This window comes from Euphorbia lathyris, chromosome 8 (genome assembly GCF_963576675.1).
Source record: "Euphorbia lathyris chromosome 8, ddEupLath1.1, whole genome shotgun sequence".
Classification (NCBI taxonomy): domain Eukaryota; kingdom Viridiplantae; phylum Streptophyta; class Magnoliopsida; order Malpighiales; family Euphorbiaceae; genus Euphorbia; species Euphorbia lathyris.
This window is the reverse complement of record NC_088917.1, coordinates 13,356,126-13,373,279: the sequence shown is the minus strand read 5'-3', so window position 1 is coordinate 13,373,279 and position 17,154 is coordinate 13,356,126. Positions and strand designations below refer to the sequence as shown.

Here is a 17,154-nt window from a genome sequence, read left to right as displayed (position 1 = left end):
CTTTTATTATCATTAGGGGGATGTATTTAAAACCCCATTTTGTAAGGATGAACCAACTTTTTATCAATCAAAATCATTCTCTTTGAGAAACTAAGGTTTATACTTTGTTATTGGAATTCACTCCTTCTAGTTTAGGTAGAGAAGAACATCTTTGTTGGTTTACGATTAAAACCTTCATTTATCGCTTTCAATCTGTATCATTTGCCCCATTTTTGAATCAGTACCATTAATTCCACAGCTCTTCAATCAACGGATATAGAGGAGCCACCTTAGCCAACTGCCAATGTCCTTTGTTGCCACCTATTGTCCTTTATTTTCTTATGCAACAATCCTAATTTCCATAGTATATTAGTAATATGTAAGCTTTTGTTCAACAGTTAATGAGAATTGAAAAGATTCAGTAAATTTCCAGACTTTACCTCATTCTCCTTCTCAAGGCTAAAAAAAAACTTGAAAATAACCCAGAGAAATAAGTTGCAGGTTTTGCTCGTTCATTTAGTTCTTCTTCTTCTTATGTTGTTTATTACTTCTTTTATCTGTGGATCTATCTATGAATCATATAATAAACATGGCTATGTCTTAGGTTGGAAGCTCGATTTCTTCTTAGTTAGAGCTGCTAGCACTACTACGACTTTTAGGGCATCTGCCATTGGAGACAATGAGGCCAAAGAGAAGTAAATTCTGAAGATTAAGGGTAAGGCTTTTCTTTTTTCTTCTTTTTCTGGTCTTTTGTATATATGTTTGTACCTTTAAGCTGAAAAAAGGGTTTGCTTCGGTTTGGGTTTCTTTTTAGTAAGTAATTTGCAATATAGGCTCAAGTTCCTTTTGCTAAAATATACCAAGTTCTCATTTTTTCCCTTTCTCAGAGCTTCTGCTTGCTGTCTTCTCCTTCTTCCTCTTTCTTTTCCCTCTTCTCCACCTGATAATGTAAATTGCAACCATAAACATTACCAATTGTGGGTTCAATTTCATTTTTTGGCTTGTACTAAAATCACTCTGGAAAGAGTTCAAAAAGTAATAATGGCTTGGAGTAAGTTCCTTGGCTTGTTTCCTATCTACATTTTCTTGGTTATGAAGTTGTGCTCTGCTGCAGATCCTGTAGTAACTTATAATTTTGAGGTCTCTTATTCTCTCCGTACTTGCTCTTCTTTTAACTTCTTTTAATGGAATTATTGGTCTTTTTAATCTTAATTCTTCATTTAAAAAGGGATGGATTAGTTCCATATTCTCTCAAGTTTCAATCTTTAACTTCAGATCTGCTATGCGTTTACAATTAAGCTATGAATGTACCAGATTCGGCAGGTATACTGCAATGATATAGAACTGCTAGTAATTGCTTATAAATTTGTATTGCTTTGCAGGTTATTACTATAAACGGCAAGTTTCCTGGACCTACTATTAACGTGACCACTAATGTTAGAAACAAATTGGACGAGAATCTCCTGATGCACTGGTAGGATTCTTGGCTTTATTGCAAGTTTTTGTGTCAATTTTTCCTTTCTCTCTTTTTAATCTTTTTTCCCTCTTCTTGGCAATTGAAGGGAAAGGAGATGGGAATTAGATGGAATCAAGACAGTGATGATGATGGTATGTGTTAAAAAGTTCATTGAAAGGTCGGTTTCTGTAGTAGGAGGATTAAAAAAAACTTGAAAATGATGGGTTTTGGTTTTGCCTCTGGATCTTTGCAGGTTTTGTTCCTTGATTTTGGACTCTTGGGGTAGAGAGAAAGAGAAAAAGAAGAAGAAGACCTCTCTTGGTTAGAGCTGCTAGTAAAGTTTGAAGATTAAAGGTAAGGCTTTTCTTTCTTTTTCTGGTATTGTGTATATATGTTTGTATTTTTAAGCTGAAAAAAAGGGGTTAGTGTGAATTTGGGGGTGGAATAAGAAGGAAGAATCCAAAACTTTGTCTAGTCAGGGTTCAACTTTTATTTATTTTTGCACTTCTTTTTAGTAGAAACTTAAACTGTGAGAAAAAAGTCATTACATTTAGACCAGTAGCTGTAGGCTGAAGCAGGCTCATGGGAAAAGAATTATTTTGGAGAAATAAGTTGTGGCTTATGTTTACAACTGTTGGGCTATTGTATTGTGTGACTATTTTTGGATCAAAATGTGTCTTCGCATAAAGTTGTTATATATAGCTGTATGTATCCTTTTCTAACATTCAAGTTTTTGGCCTACAGAGAATTCCCAATTGTGTATATGAAGAAATAAAGGAAAGAACTCTCTCTATTGCTACACTTGTTGGACCCAATGGCCGTATGGGAAGGAAACTCACCCTCCACAAATGGCACTTTATGTCACTTCTGAGGGGCTTGGGAAAATTCTGTGACAAATTCTCTACGTCAAGACCTTTAATTTGTTTCCACTTATATTGTTCATGCGTTTAACACCTTTCTTCAGGGTAGGGGAAAAGAATACGTGTCCATCTAGAGAATCCCAATAAAGTTTGTGAAGAAATATGGGAAAGAACTCTCTTCTATTGCTACACTTACTGGACCCAATGGCAGTATATGGGTAGCGGAACTCCAAAAAATTGACCGCAAGTTATGGTTTCATAATGGTTGGCATGAATTTGCGGACTTACTAGACTACTACTCCGTTCGTGTTGGACATTTCCTTGTTTTCAAATATGGTGGGGAGTCAAACTTTCATGTCCATGTATATGAGGAGTTTGCAGAAACCATGTCATGATAATCAAGAAGCAGAAGACGGTGGCTTCATGGAAATGTTTGGTTCTGATCCTCGATACCATACATACACCGGTCTCCTCAATGCATAAATATTTTGATAAATATACGCAATCTAATAGGAATTCATCAGGAGAGTATGAGCACACGAAGCAAAGTTTGGATATTCTAGGGACATAGAAGTGCAATTCAATGAGAGCGAGCTTACAACTCCTCCTTGTAAAGTTTTACTCCTTGATTTGGTAGGCTTCTTTTCCGAACCGCAGTATCTTCACAGCTCTAGCAATGTCGCTTTTTCTTGCCAGTCACCGGCCACGGCAGAGTCGGGCAAATCTAAGAGTTTCAGCCATACTTTGAAGCTTGCATTCTTTTTTGGAATTTGCTGCCTCTCCAACATTTACATGAACAGGTTTGTGTTCAATAATTTGAAGCTTTTATTGCTGTTTTGATAGTTAGTTTTAAAGATTAATAGGAAGAAAAGAATTTCACGTTTTCCTCTCATTGTGGATGACGAAATTTTCAATTTAATAGATGAGCATTTGTGAATTAGAGGATTATATGTGTTTGGTGAAAAATCAATTTTAGTTGCTAAAATCAAATTTGTCTATGGCCTAATCGAGCAGAGCCAACCGTGCTTTAGCCTGTTCTAACTCCGACTTGTCAAAAAATTGAAAAGCTCCAATTCGAGCTCAAAATTAACTTTAAAACCGTAAAAAACTTTCCTGTTCTCGTCGCATCAAACTGTAGTTGCACACTTTAGTGCTAAGCTTGTTACGTTTGCATTTTCTCTGTCATTTTATCCACGTTTGAGTTGCTTTTGGACAGCATGTCGTTGTCTTCGTTGTTTCTCTTTTGCTCTTGTCACAATCTTCCCATCATCTTAGAGTTGAAGAATTAAAGTTTTTTTAGAATATAATAAGTCTTTGAATGTTTCAATTTTGAGGTCCTTATTTTTAGCAAAGCCAAAAACCTCTGTCATCTCTTAGGTGGCAAAAAAACAGGCATTCCCTGTTTGAACAAAAAAAATTGCACTGATACCTGTTTTGTCAAACGTGAAAGCAAAAGGTAATCCAAGAGCGTAGAAAAGAGAGGAGCCTTATTTTTTACTTCTATTCTAGGAGATGTGAGTAGCATCGGTCGATTTCAATTTGGAAACTTGTTTCTTCTAGAGATAGAAGGAAAAAAAATGTGAAATATGTATAATTCGGTGCGGTTTGTTTTTTCTTTTACATTTTTTTGTCAAACCGAACTGTCAGCTATTAATATGAAGTGGACCTTTAACTATCAGCTTGAGCTTTTAGCTAAAACAGTTCCATGACATGGTATCAGAGCCAGCGTGACCAAGTGGTTCTGGGTTCGATTCCTGACAGCCCCATTTGTTGAGTTATTGGCAGTACATGGTAATATGGGCCTGTGTTGTCACGCTTCAAGCCCAAGTGTGCTTTCGCGTGTGGGGGTGTGTCAGCTATTAATATGAAGTGGACCTTTAACTATCAGCTTGAGCTTTTAGCTAAAACAGTTCCATGACACGAATGAATACCAAAATACACTTAGAATTAAAACCGATGCCGAACCGAATTGTTAAAAAAACTGAACCGAATACAGATTAAACCGAACTGATACACCCCTATTTCAATCTGTCTCTCTGTCACTTTTTCTCTATCATCTCTAAAAAAACAGCTCTTTCTTTTCCTTTTTCGTACTGCTTCCGTGTTCTGATAGTCTTCACGGAAGATTAAAAGGTAAGAGGCTTTTGGCATCCACCCAAATGAAAAGGAGCATGAAGCTTCCCACCCAAATTATAGTTTCCAAGATTCAAAATTAAAAATTCAAAATCTGGCTTCCAAATCTTTTGCCTTTCAACGTCAGCTCTTAGGTCTCTCTCTCTCTCTCAACTTTTCTGCACTTCAAATTAGACCTAGTTTATTTTTCTATTTGCTTCTTGATTTGAGGGGTTCTTAGGCGATGGGGCTTTCGTTTCTGGCTAGCCTAATTTTGTATGTAATTTCCAATTTCATTTTGCTATCTGTGCTGTAAAGTCTTTGCGGATCTTGTTTCCTGAGTTTTGTTTTGTCTTTCTCCGGTGATATTTTAGAAGAAATATGGCCGGTAAAGGAGGAAGGGGCTTTTGGCAGGTAACCATTAAGAGGCCTACTTCTCGTTCTGGTATTCAGGTAACCATTAATATCTCTTCAATTGTTTCATATTTTATTATTTGTTTTATTGTTTTTGTTCTTTTTTTTGTGATTTTTTGCGTGAAAACGTCGGAGGGATGTGAACTTGGTTTCTTATTTTAGTGATTTTATTCAACTATTTTCCTATTTGAATTAGAAAAGACTCCTAAAAGTTATGATTTTGGTTTAGGAAAAAAGTATCACAATTTAGGAAGTGTAAATCAGTAAACTATTGTGAGGTTTCTTTCTAAATGTCTAAAGTTAGGATCATTTAAGAATGAAGACACTTGTGTTAAGACTTATTGTTTAGGAAGGGGAGAGTTGAACCTGTTTGTTTCACGTGTTCCTCTTGCTGTTACTGATAGGCTGATATTAGTTGATTTTTATATAGAAAGCAGTTGTTTTGAATTTTTACCAAAAGCTTTTTTTTCTACCTCAATAGACTTAAAAAGGCAAAAAGCATTTCCGAAAATTGAAAACAAACTGAGACTAGTCATTGCCTTTTTGTGGCTAAGGCCATACAAGAATCTGTTGCTTTATTTGCACCTTGCACATTTTCTGTCATTTATAGGATGACCATAACACGATGAAATTTCACCAAAGTTATGAAATTTGTTCGAGTGATTTTCGATAACTTCTAGGATAATTTCTCTTGATTAGCAATTTAGTTCATCAGACTTGGCTTCTTTAAAATGCAATAAAATGTCAAAAGATTTTGGTATATTCCTATAACCTGAGTCCATTTCGACTTAAGAAGGGTTGATAGCATGCTAGGGGGATTCAACATTTTGTGAAAAAGAAAGTATGTCTTTAAAGTTATACATTTCCAATATTATGCTCATTATCCTGATTTCTATCCTATGTCCTAGTTATCAAATCTTCAGTTGGGGAAGATAATGAGATCATGGTTTTTCTCTTATAAAGAACTGATTGATGCCACTAGTAGATTTGGCAAGGAGAATCTCATTGGTCATTTTCAATTTGGAAACTTGTTTCGTGTAGAGACAGAAGGACAAAAAAGTGATTCCAAAGATATGAGAGATCAATGAAGAGCGTGGAGTTTATAGGCTTGATAATGAAGATCGGTTAAGGGTATGCTATAGAAATATATTAGTCTGTTAAGTGAATTAATCTTTAATACACATATTACTTGCCTCATAATGAATTCATATTTCAGGATGAAATTTCTTTACTTCAACATCTTGAACTGTTCAATCATCCTAACTTGGTAAAGATGATTGGATATTCTTTCGATGAAGAAAAACTTGGTGTTGTTTATGATTTGGATCTACAAGACACTCTACATAATCTTGCACTTAAAGGTACTGCTCTTCTTTTTGTTCTTTTTTATTTATGGTTAGGGTTTTTGTCCAGTCAACCTTATTATTTGGGAATTAAAACATACATCAATTGCATGTTTTTCTAAAATTATAGTGCTGATATCTACCATCACCTTTCGAAACAAGGAAAGCATAAAAACAATAAACCGAGATGGATCAAATCCTGTTGAAGATGGTGGAATCATATTCGGGAGAGATATGCTCTTCAATTTTCAGGTTTATTTGACTTTTTCATTTTGTTTAATCTGGATTTATGAATTCTCTCTATTGTTTCTTATGGGATCTATATGGCTTTTCAATTTCTTTTGTTGTTTGTTTTGTTACTGGATCTATATGGCTTAGATTAGGAGTTTTATTTTTTTTTTCTCTTTTAGATTTGTGAGTTCCGTTTAAAAAACTAACATCCGTTCTTATCAATTGCTTAGATCTCTACAAAACTAGTTTTATGAATACTAAAGTCATTACAACCTATGAATATTAAAGTGAGTATAAAACTCTGTTCTTGTTTATCATTTATCATTTCTTTAACTTCTTCCCACTTCCACTTGACTCTCATTTTTCTTTTTGTTTGATTGACTCCTCCTTTAAACCTTTTCTAACTCATTAATTACATCCACCATTATTGTTGGATGAGCTATTGGATGTTCATTTACACAATTCATTGCTAATTTTGTTATGTTTCTAGCCTCGAGATCACTACATATCTCTTTACAATTTCTTTTGGACGGCATGTCCTTATCGCCATTGTTCAGATTTTGCTCTTACCACAATGTTATAATGTTATAATCGTCTCTATTCAATTTTTCCCTTTTCCCTTTTCCCTTTTCCTCCTCGAGCCGCCGCCTCCTTCCATGAACCTATTTCATCGTCTCCACTTTTTTTTTTCTTTATAAGTAAATATAAATTCTTACTCTTTAACTCGGAAGTGACGTATTCTTTTGTGGATACTTCATACTTATTGCTTCTCTCAATAGAGCCGAAGTTACTTCTCCTCGTTCACCAAAATATTGTCGGGCTTTAAGTCGTAGTATATTCGATCTCCAATGTGGAATATATATAGTTCAATCCATTACCTATGTGCTTAATTGCATTTAAAACCTGGAAAAAAAATTTAATCATATTAAAACTAAAATTAAGAGACTAAGCTAAAGTTGAAACCTCACTATCAATAGGTGGAGTCAATCCCTATCTAGAAGCAAAAATGAATCAAAGAGCTTTTCTCAGTCTCGTCCCCCTTTCTTTTTTTATGCGTGCCCTATCGCTTAAAGACTCTGCCACTTTCAATAACTACATTTGGGAGTCCCATTTCCAATGCAAAAAGGACTCCATTAACCGCAACAAGCTTAAACATGTGAAAAAAAGGCTAAAACGAGGGAAGCGGGTGTAACCAATTTTGCCTTTCACCCACAATGATACCCTCGAGAAGAACATTTTTTTTTAGAAAGTGTCAATTTAGTCTCAACGTACAAAGTAACATTATTTTAACCTCAACTTTTTTGAAGTGATACCAATTTAATCTTGGGTAATGGAACTCGGGGCTAAATTGGTACCATTTTACAAAAGTTAAAATGTCAAATTCCATTACCTGGAACTAAATTGGTACTATTTTACAAATATTGAAGCTAAAATGGTTTATTTTGTACGTTAGGTTTTAAAAAAAACTTAGGAGGGCATTTTGGTAATCTCAAAACAATACATTTGGGTATCTAAATCGCTTTGCTTTTTATTAATTTTTTTGTAAATCAAGACAATTTTGAGTATTTCATTTATATTTGGCCTAATACACAAATAACCCCCTGAACTTGTCCAAATGTTGCAACTGCCTCCCTCAACTTTCAATTGTAACAACTTACCCCTCAAACTTGTCCAATTGTAAAATATAAACCCTCAAACTTGTCCAATTGTAAAACATAACCCAAATTGAGATTTTTTTTACCCCATACTTGAAGCAACCGTAAAAATGTTTCTCCGAATTCGTATCACGCTATGAAATCTTCAATGGAGTTATTTCTCCACATAAACACATTTTCACCCGCATAATATCCCAAAACTTTGAATCAAGAAATCACTAAAAAACGAATAGCAATAACAAAAAGAAGAAGAATAAGTTGAAGAATTGAGGATTTGGTTACTTAAATACTTATTTTTTTGGGTCTAAAGATCTTATTATCACATTCCACGAGCATTTGCAACTTTTGTATTTCACGTGTTTCTTCAATTGGAGTCCGTGTTAGTAATTTGGGGTTCTGTTTTACAATTGAACAAGTTTGAGGGGTTATGTTTTACAATTGGACAAGTTTGAGGGGTAAGTTGTTACAATTGAAAGTTGGAGAGGCCAGTTGCAACATTTGGACAAGTTCAGGAGGTTATTTGTGTATTATGCCTTTATATTTCATTCATTGTTTTTTTAACAACGGCTAGAATTTTCAACGATATTAAAAACCTTCTATATTTTATGGTTAATTCATATGTAATACAAAGTCAGCGGATGTTCTATAAGCCCGTGAAAAGCTAACAGACCCATTAAGACCCGACAAATAATAAAGCAGCTCATTATCAGTGTTATGAAAACTAGACTTGTCCACGGGGTTGGGTTTATTTGGACTCGACTTGGACAATTAAAATTCAATAGTTCAGTAGCAAAAGTCGATGAACATAGCATCATTGAAAGAAAAAGATGTGAAGCGGCGATAAACTGAGACCGATCAAATCTTGTTGAATGTGGTGGAATCATCTTCTTGAGAGATATGCTTAACTTTTTTTTTTGTCTAACTAGTGAAAATGGAGAACTCAGACTCATTTGGGTTTGAGCATTTAACTTGTTACATCTGTAACAATTTATATAATGCAAATGCTTGTCGACCTCAAAAGTAACATCTGAATAACCTTCCTCCTCTCCGGGCCAATTATTTTCCCTGAAAAACCAATACCAAAAGTCGATCGGGACCTAAGTCTTTCAAATTATCCTAAATGAACAGAGCATCATTGAGAGAAAAAGATGTGAAGCGACAATAAAATGAGACCGATCTTGTTGAAGGTGGTGGAATCATCTTCCAAAGAGATATGCTCTTCAATTTTCAGGTTTATTTGACTTATTTCTCACTGTATCTACATGGCTTTTCAATTGTTTCTTCACTTTCTCTGTTGTTTGTTTCGTTACTGGATCTATATATGGCTTAGATTAGATGTTTAATTTCTTTTCTCTTTTGGATTTGTGAGTTCCTATCTGATCTTTGTCATTTGAGGATCTACTAACAAAATAACATCCATTCTTATCAATTGGCTATATGTCTGCAAAACCGGTTTCATTAAGAAAAAAAAAAATCATTACAAATCTATGAATCCTGAAGTCAATATAACTATAGGACTCTGTTCTCATTTCTTTTTCTTCTTCCCATTTCAACTTCACTCTCCTTTTTCTTTTTGTTTGATGATTGACTCTTCCCTCTTTAACCTTTTCCAACTCCTCGATGCCATTGTTGCTGGACGAGCTTTAGGATTTTCATTTATACACTTCATTGCTAGTTTCATTATGTTACTAGTCTCACCATCACTGCATCCCTCTTTCATTTTTTTGGACTGCATGTCCTTGTCTTCGTCGTTCACCTTTTGCTCTTACCATAATATTGTCGTTATCTCGACTTGATTTTGTCCTTTTCCTCGAGCCATCTCTTTCCCCGAACCTATTATTTCTTTGTCTCCTGCTCTCATAATAAGTTGTAGCACAACTATTCTAAAACTATATATATCTACATTGTATTTCATTGTCTCATGCTCTCATAATAAGCTGTAACACAACTATTCCAAAACTATATTCACAAATAAGTGAGTCTTTAGAGGATCCCTTGTCCCACCTTAGAAAAGTCTTAAAAAGATAATGCAATATAGGATTGAAAAAACAAAAGTGCTTGCTTTCGCCCGGGCCGGGCATTTGTTTGCTTGGAAAATATAACTCTGTAACTAAATTTAACTAGATGAATGTCTCTTTGCGATATTGATTCTTCGAGTACTAGACTTAAGATTACAGACGCCACTAGGAAGGGCCACCAATTACTGAAGCCGGTAAAGCTTACCACGGTTAACTTGAATATAATTGACTTACTCACTCTCAAGACCTGTTATCGGGTTCGCGGATTCATACTTCAAAGTGCTCTTTACTATGTAACCCGGTAAAGAAGTCCAATAGTCAAACCAGGAAGGAGAGATCTGGGGAAAGAAAAAGCTGTGCTTTCCTGTCACTACTCTTTCTCTTACCCAAACTCCTAATGAACTTCCCTCTCTGCTCAAAGAACAGAGCCATACAAAAGGTAGATATATATAGTTTTGGAATGGTTGTGCTACAACTTATTATGAGAGCAGGAGACGATGAAATAATAGGTTCGGAGAAGGAGGCGGCTCGAGGGAAAGGGCAAAATCAAGTTAAGACAACGATAACATTGTGGTAAGAGCAAAAGGTGAACGACAAAGACAAGAACATGCAGTTCAAAAAAATGAAAGATGGATGCAGTGATGGTGAGGCTAGTAACATAAGGAAACTAGTAATGAAGTGTATAAATGAAAATCCTAGAGCTTGTCCAACAACAATGGCGGATGTTATTGAAGAGTTGGAAAAGGTTCAAGAGGGAAGAGTCGGTCATCAAACAAAAAGAAAAAGGAGAGTTAAGTGGAAATGGGAAGAAGAAAAAGAAATGAGAACAGTCTTATAGTTATATTGACTTCAGGATTCATAGATTTGTAATGATTTTTTTTCTTAATGAAACTGGTTTTGCAGACATATAGCCAATTGATAAGAATGGATGCTATTTTTAGTAAATCCTCAAATGGCAAAGATTAGAAAGGAACTCACAAATCCAAAAGAGAAAAGAAATTAAACACCTAATTTAAGCCATATAGATTCAGTAACAAAACAAACAACAGAGAAAGTGAAGAAACAATTGAAAAGCCATTTAGATACGGTGAGAAATAAGTCAAATAAACCTGAAAATTGAAGAGCATATCTCTCTGGAAGATGACCACCACCTTCAACAAGATCGGTCTCATTTTATTGTCGCTTCACATCTTTTTCTCTCAATGATGCTCTGTTCATTTAGGATAATTTGAAAGACTTAGATCCCGATCGACTTTTGATATTGGTTTTTCAGGAAAAATAATTGGCCCAGAGAGGAGGAAGGTTTTGAGGTCGACAAACATTTGCATTATATAAATTGTTAGAGATGTAACAAGTTAAATTTTCAAACCTAAATGAGTTAAGCATATCCCCCAAGAAGATGATTTCACCACCTTCAACAAGATTTTATCAGTCTCAATTTATCGTCACTTCACATCTTTTTCTCTCAATGATGCTATGTTCATCGACTTTTGCTACTGAACTATTGAATTTTAATTGTCCAAATAAACCCAAGCCCGTGGACAAGTCTAGTTTTCATAACACTGATACTGAGCTGCTTTATTATTTGCCAGGTCGTAATTGGTCGGTTAGCTTTTCACGGGCTTATAGAACATCCGCTCACTTTGTATTACATATGAATTAAACATAAAATATAGAATGTTTTTAATATCGTTGGAAATTCTAGCCGTTGTTAAAAAACAATGAATGAAATACTCAAAATTGTCTTGATTTACAAAAAATTAATAAAAAGCAAAGCGATTTAGATACCCAAATGTATTGTTTTGAGATTACCAAAACCTAACGTACAAAATAAACCATTATAGCTTCAATATTTATAAAATAGTACCAATTTAGTTCTGGGTAATGGAATTTGACATTTTAACTTTTGTAAAATGGTACCAATTTAGCCCTGAGTTCCATTACCCAAGATTAAATTGGTATCACTTCAAAAAAGTTGAGGTTAAAATAAGGTTACTTTGTACGTTGAGACTAAATTGACACTTTCATTATCAGTGTTATGAAAACTAGACTTGTCCACGAGCTTGGATTTATTTGGACTCGACTTGGACAATTAAAATTCAATAGTTCAGTAGCAAAAGTCGATGAACATAGCATCATTGAGAGAAAAAGTTGTGAAGCAGCGATAAACTGAGACCGATCAAATCTTGTTGAAGGTGGTGGAATCATTATTCTTGAGAGATATAATGCAAATGCTTGTCGACCTCAAAAGTAACATCTGAATAACCTTCCTTCTCTCCGGGCCAATTATTTTCCCTGAAAAACCAATACCAAAAGTCGATCGGGATCTAAGTCTTTCAAATTATCCTAAATGAACAGAGCATCATTGAGAGAAAAAGATGTGAAGCGACAATAAAATGAGACCGATCTTGTTGAAGGTGGTGGAATCATCTTCCAAAGAGATATGCTCTTCAATTTTCAGGTTTATTTGACTTATATCTCACTGTATCTACATGGCTTTTCAATTGTTTCTTCACTTTCTCTGTTGTTTGTTTTGTTACTGGATCTATATATGGCTTAGATTAGATGTTTAATTTCTTTTCTCTTTTGGATTTGTGAGTTCCTATCTGATCTTTGTCATTTGAGGATTTACTAACAAAATAATATCCATTCTTATCAATTAGCTATATGTCTGCAAAACCGGTTTCATTAAGAAAAAAAAATCATTACAAATCTATGAATCCTGAAGTCAATATAACTATAGGACTCTGTTCTCATTTCTTTTTCTTCTTCCCATTTCCACTTGACTCTCCTTTTTCTTTTTCTTCCAACTCCTCGATAACATCCGCCATTGTTGCTGGACGAGCTTTAGGATTTTCATTTATACACTTCATTGCTAGTTTCGTTATGTTACTAGTCTCACCATCACTGCATCCCTCTTTCATTTTTTTGGACTGCATGTCTTCGTCGTTCACCTTTTGCTCTTAACATAATATTGTCATTATCTCTCGACTTGATTTTGTCATTTTCCTCGAGCCGTCTCTTTCCCCGAACCTATTATTTCTTTGTCTCCTGCTCTCATAATAAGTTGTAGCACAGCTATTCTAAAACTATATATATATATCTACATTGTATTTCATCGTCTCATGCTCTCATAATAAGCTGTAACACAATTATTCCAAAACTATATTCACAAATAAGTGAGTCTTTAGAGGATCCCTTGTCCCACCTTAAAAAAGTCTTAAAAAGATAATGCAATATAGGATTGAAAAAAGAAAAGTCTCTGCTTTCGCCCGGGCCGGGCATTGGTTTGCTTGTAGGAAAATAAAACCCTGTAACTAAATTTAACTAGATGAATGCCGCTTTGTGATATTGATTTTGCGAGTACTAGACTTAAGATTACAGACGCCACTAGGAAGGGCCCCCAATTACTGAAGTCGGTAAAGCTTACCACGGTTAACTTGAATATAATTGACTTACTCACTCTCAAGACCTGTTATCGGGTTTGCGGATTCATACATCAAAGTGCTCTTTACTATGTAACCCGGTAAAGAAGTCCAACAGTCAATCCAGGAAAGAGAGATCGGGGGAAAGAAAAAGTTGTGCTTTCCTGTCACTACTCTTTCTCTTACCCAAACTCCTAATGAACTTCCCTCTCTTCTCAAAGAACAGAGCCAGACAAAAGGTAGATATATATAGTTTTGGAATAGTTGTGCTACAACTTATTATTAGAGCAGGAGACAATAAAATAATAGGTTCGGGGAAGGAGGCGGCTCGAGGGAAAGGGCAAAATCAAGTTGAGACAACGATAACATTGTGGTAAGAGCAAAAGGTGAACGACGAAGACAAGAACATGCAGTTCAAAAAAATGAAAGATGGATGCAGTGATGGTGAGGCTAGTAACATAAGGAAACTAGTAATGAAGTGTATAAATGAAAATCCTAGAGCTCGTCCAGCAACAATGGCGGATGTTATTGAAGAGTTGGAAAAGGTTCAAGAGGGAAGTGTCGATCATCAAACAAAAAGAAAAATGAGAGTCAAGTGGAAATGGGAAGAAAAAAAAGAAATGAGAACAGAGTCCTATAGTTATATTGACTTCATGGTTCATAGGTTTGTAATGATTTTTTTCTTAATGAAAATGGTTTTGCAGACAAATAGCCAATTGATAAGAATGGATGCTATTTTTAGTAAATTCTCAAATGGCAAAGATCGGAAAGGAACTCACAAATCCAAAAGAAATTAAACACCTAATTTAAGCCATATAGATTCAGTAACAAAACAAACAACAGAGAAAGTGAAGAAACAATTGAAAAGCCATTTAGATACGGTGAGAAATAAGTCAAATAAACTTGAAAATTGAAGAGCATATCTCTTTGGAAGATGATTCCACCACCTTCAACAAGATCGGTCTCATTTTATTGTCGCTTCACATCTTTTTCTCTCAATGATGCTCTGTTTATTTAGGATAATTTGAAAGACTTAGATCCCGATCGACTTTTGCTATTGGTTTTTCATGGAAAATAATTTGCCCGGAGAGGAGTATTCAGATGTTACTTTTGAGGTCGACAAGCATTTGCATTATATAAATTGTTACAGATGTAACAAGTTAAATGCTCAAACCCAAATGAGTCTGAGTTCTCCATTTTCTCTAGTTAGACAAAAAAATGTTAAGCAGCACACACTTGAAAACCAAGAGGAACTTAATCTTTGAGTTGTAGAACTGCTTAGTGCTTTCCCTCATGCCCCTTTTGCATGCTCTTTAGTCTATCTCCTGGCAGTTGAATCATAATCTCCCCTATTGTTGATGTATTGCTCGCTAAGGGGTTGTATTAGCAGTGCATGTATATGACACATCAGCTACAAAATGCATAGATTAAAGATCCCAAACATGATTAAATGTGTATCAAAGAACTAGATAAATTGTGGTAAATCTAACCGTGGCAGTGGGATAGGCAGAGCAAGAAAGAAGCTGGGGAAGAGAAATCATCATGATGAGCCACATTAAGATGATAAGTCCTGAAGTAAAACTGAGATTAGGAAGATAATTTGATTAGTGTATACGAGGGGGTGTATTGGAGGCCTCTGATCTTGACTCCCCTTTTTATTATGTTTTCATCCAGAGGACCTATTACCATCAAAGATCAGAAGAACCATTACAGGAAAAAGATGAAATCAGGAGGAAAGAAGAAAATATGGATTGACAGTAATACCATCGATGGCAATAAGCCACCCTGGGTTCTCTTGGTACAATATGTAAAGATCCAATAAGACCAGTCTCCTAACACGTCCAATGGAAACCATTACAGTGTAAGTTTTCTGGGTCTGCATGTACAGAATGTGGTAGAACGTAACGAGTGAAAAGCTTCATATTTATACTGGGCTGAGGGTGACTAAGTGAAAGGTATGATTACCTATATTGAAACTGATGATGATGATCACTTTAAGTACTTCTTCATTTCTATGGGTCCTTCACTTAGAGTTTTTAAAGAATATATTTGATTTGTTATATGTGCTAACATAGCTTTTTTAAAAGGTAAATTTCTCGATACATTGTACATTTTGATTTGCAAAGATGGTAATAATCAAATTTATCCCATTGTTTTTGGGATTGGACCAAATGAAATAATGAAGCATGGATATGGTTTATGGCCAAGCTAAAAGAATGTATTGGTGATGTTGAATTTTTTTTCATAATTATACAGTGAATTTGGTGTTTCCAAATGCGATATCTGAATGCTGTTAACATCTGAAAATGAATGTAAAGGATAAATATCAGTCTATATAGTAAAGCAATATTGGCGAGATGCTAAAGCTTATCACATCTTTGACTATAACTTGTTGGTCCATCAATCTTCAACTGCTATAACTCTCATCTTACCCGAGTTGATGGCTTGCTTATTTGTGGCAATAGTTTAATTGCCATTGATCATTTTAAATCTATGTTTGCTCAAGCTTTCCACATGAAAGATTTGGATCCCTTGTATTATGTCCTTGGTCTCGAGGTTGATATATCTAATTCAGCCTTTTTTCTAGTTCAACACAAATACACCAAAGGTATCATTACTTTATGATCCATTCCAAACCTTTATCCTCACCCATGGATAGTCATCTCAAACTTACTATGGACAAAGAAAATCCACTGCTTGATTCCTAACTTTATCAATGCTTTGTTGGCAAATTAATCTATCTTGCTACTATTGCTATATCCAACATTTGCTTCATTGTGCAACATCCCACTATAGTACATATGCATACTACAAAAAGTCTTTTGCTTTATCTTGTAGGCACAATCAATCAAGGCATTCTATTGGCCTTTTCCTTTGCTGCTCAACTCACTGCTCATTGTGACGATGATGGGGAAGGTTGTCTTACAACTACGAAATTTACAACCGAGTTTCTTATATTTTTTAGTAATTCTCCAATTTCATGTAACGCGAAGAAATAGCATGTGGTAGCTCATTCATCTGCTGAGACAGAGCATAAATGAATGGCTCTCACAACTTGTGAAGTTTTTTGGCTGTCTAATCTTCTCAAACATCTTGGTCTGCAATTTTTGCCTCCAACAATCTTGAATGTGATAATCATGCAACTTTGGTTATAGCTTTCAATCATGTTCTACATGAACAAAGGAAGCATATTGAAGTTGATTGTTATTTTGTCTCAAGTTTGATCTTATTCAAACTAAGTATGTTCCGTCTCAAACACAAGTTGAATACAATTTTACCAAAATTTTGCTAGTCAATCAACACGAACATCATGTTAGCAAGCTGAGAGCTTCCTCACCAGCTTTAGTATTAAAGGATATATTAGTAGACAAATGTTATTTTTTAGTGTTTTAGGATATATTAGTAGACAAATGCTAGGAAGTTATGCTTCTATAAATAGGGATGGTAACGGGTAGGGTACCCGCGGGTAATGTCAATCCTAAACTCTTACCCTTTTATTTTTTAATTATCCGTACTCGTCCCATTACCCTAACTGGTATATCTTTTGCATCTCATACCCGTCCCATTTAATTCACGGGTACCCATGGGTACCCTTACACATTAAGAATGAATAAATAAAACAAAAAATATTACAAATTTAACAACGTATAAATTTAATAAA

General features: G+C 34.9%; 1 long non-coding RNA gene across 8 annotated transcripts; it reads left to right on the top strand.

Annotated features, from left to right (window-relative positions):
• Positions 1–348: 348 nt before the first annotated feature.
• LOC136203496 (uncharacterized) lies at positions 349–16,783 on the top strand. 8 transcript variants are annotated; one of them, XR_010674875.1, is made up of 12 exons: positions 349–480; positions 584–694; positions 1,362–1,453; positions 1,542–1,587; positions 1,689–1,789; positions 2,180–3,095; positions 4,782–4,860; positions 5,863–5,952; positions 6,038–6,182; positions 6,295–6,416; positions 15,168–15,448; positions 16,332–16,783. It is a non-coding gene; the product is annotated as an uncharacterized lncRNA (long non-coding RNA). The 8 variants fall into 8 exon arrangements; XR_010674878.1 differs by having other exon boundaries at positions 4,785–4,860; positions 15,168–16,783; XR_010674879.1 differs by having other exon boundaries at positions 6,332–6,416; positions 15,168–16,783.
• The last annotated feature ends 371 nt before the right edge of the window (positions 16,784–17,154 follow it).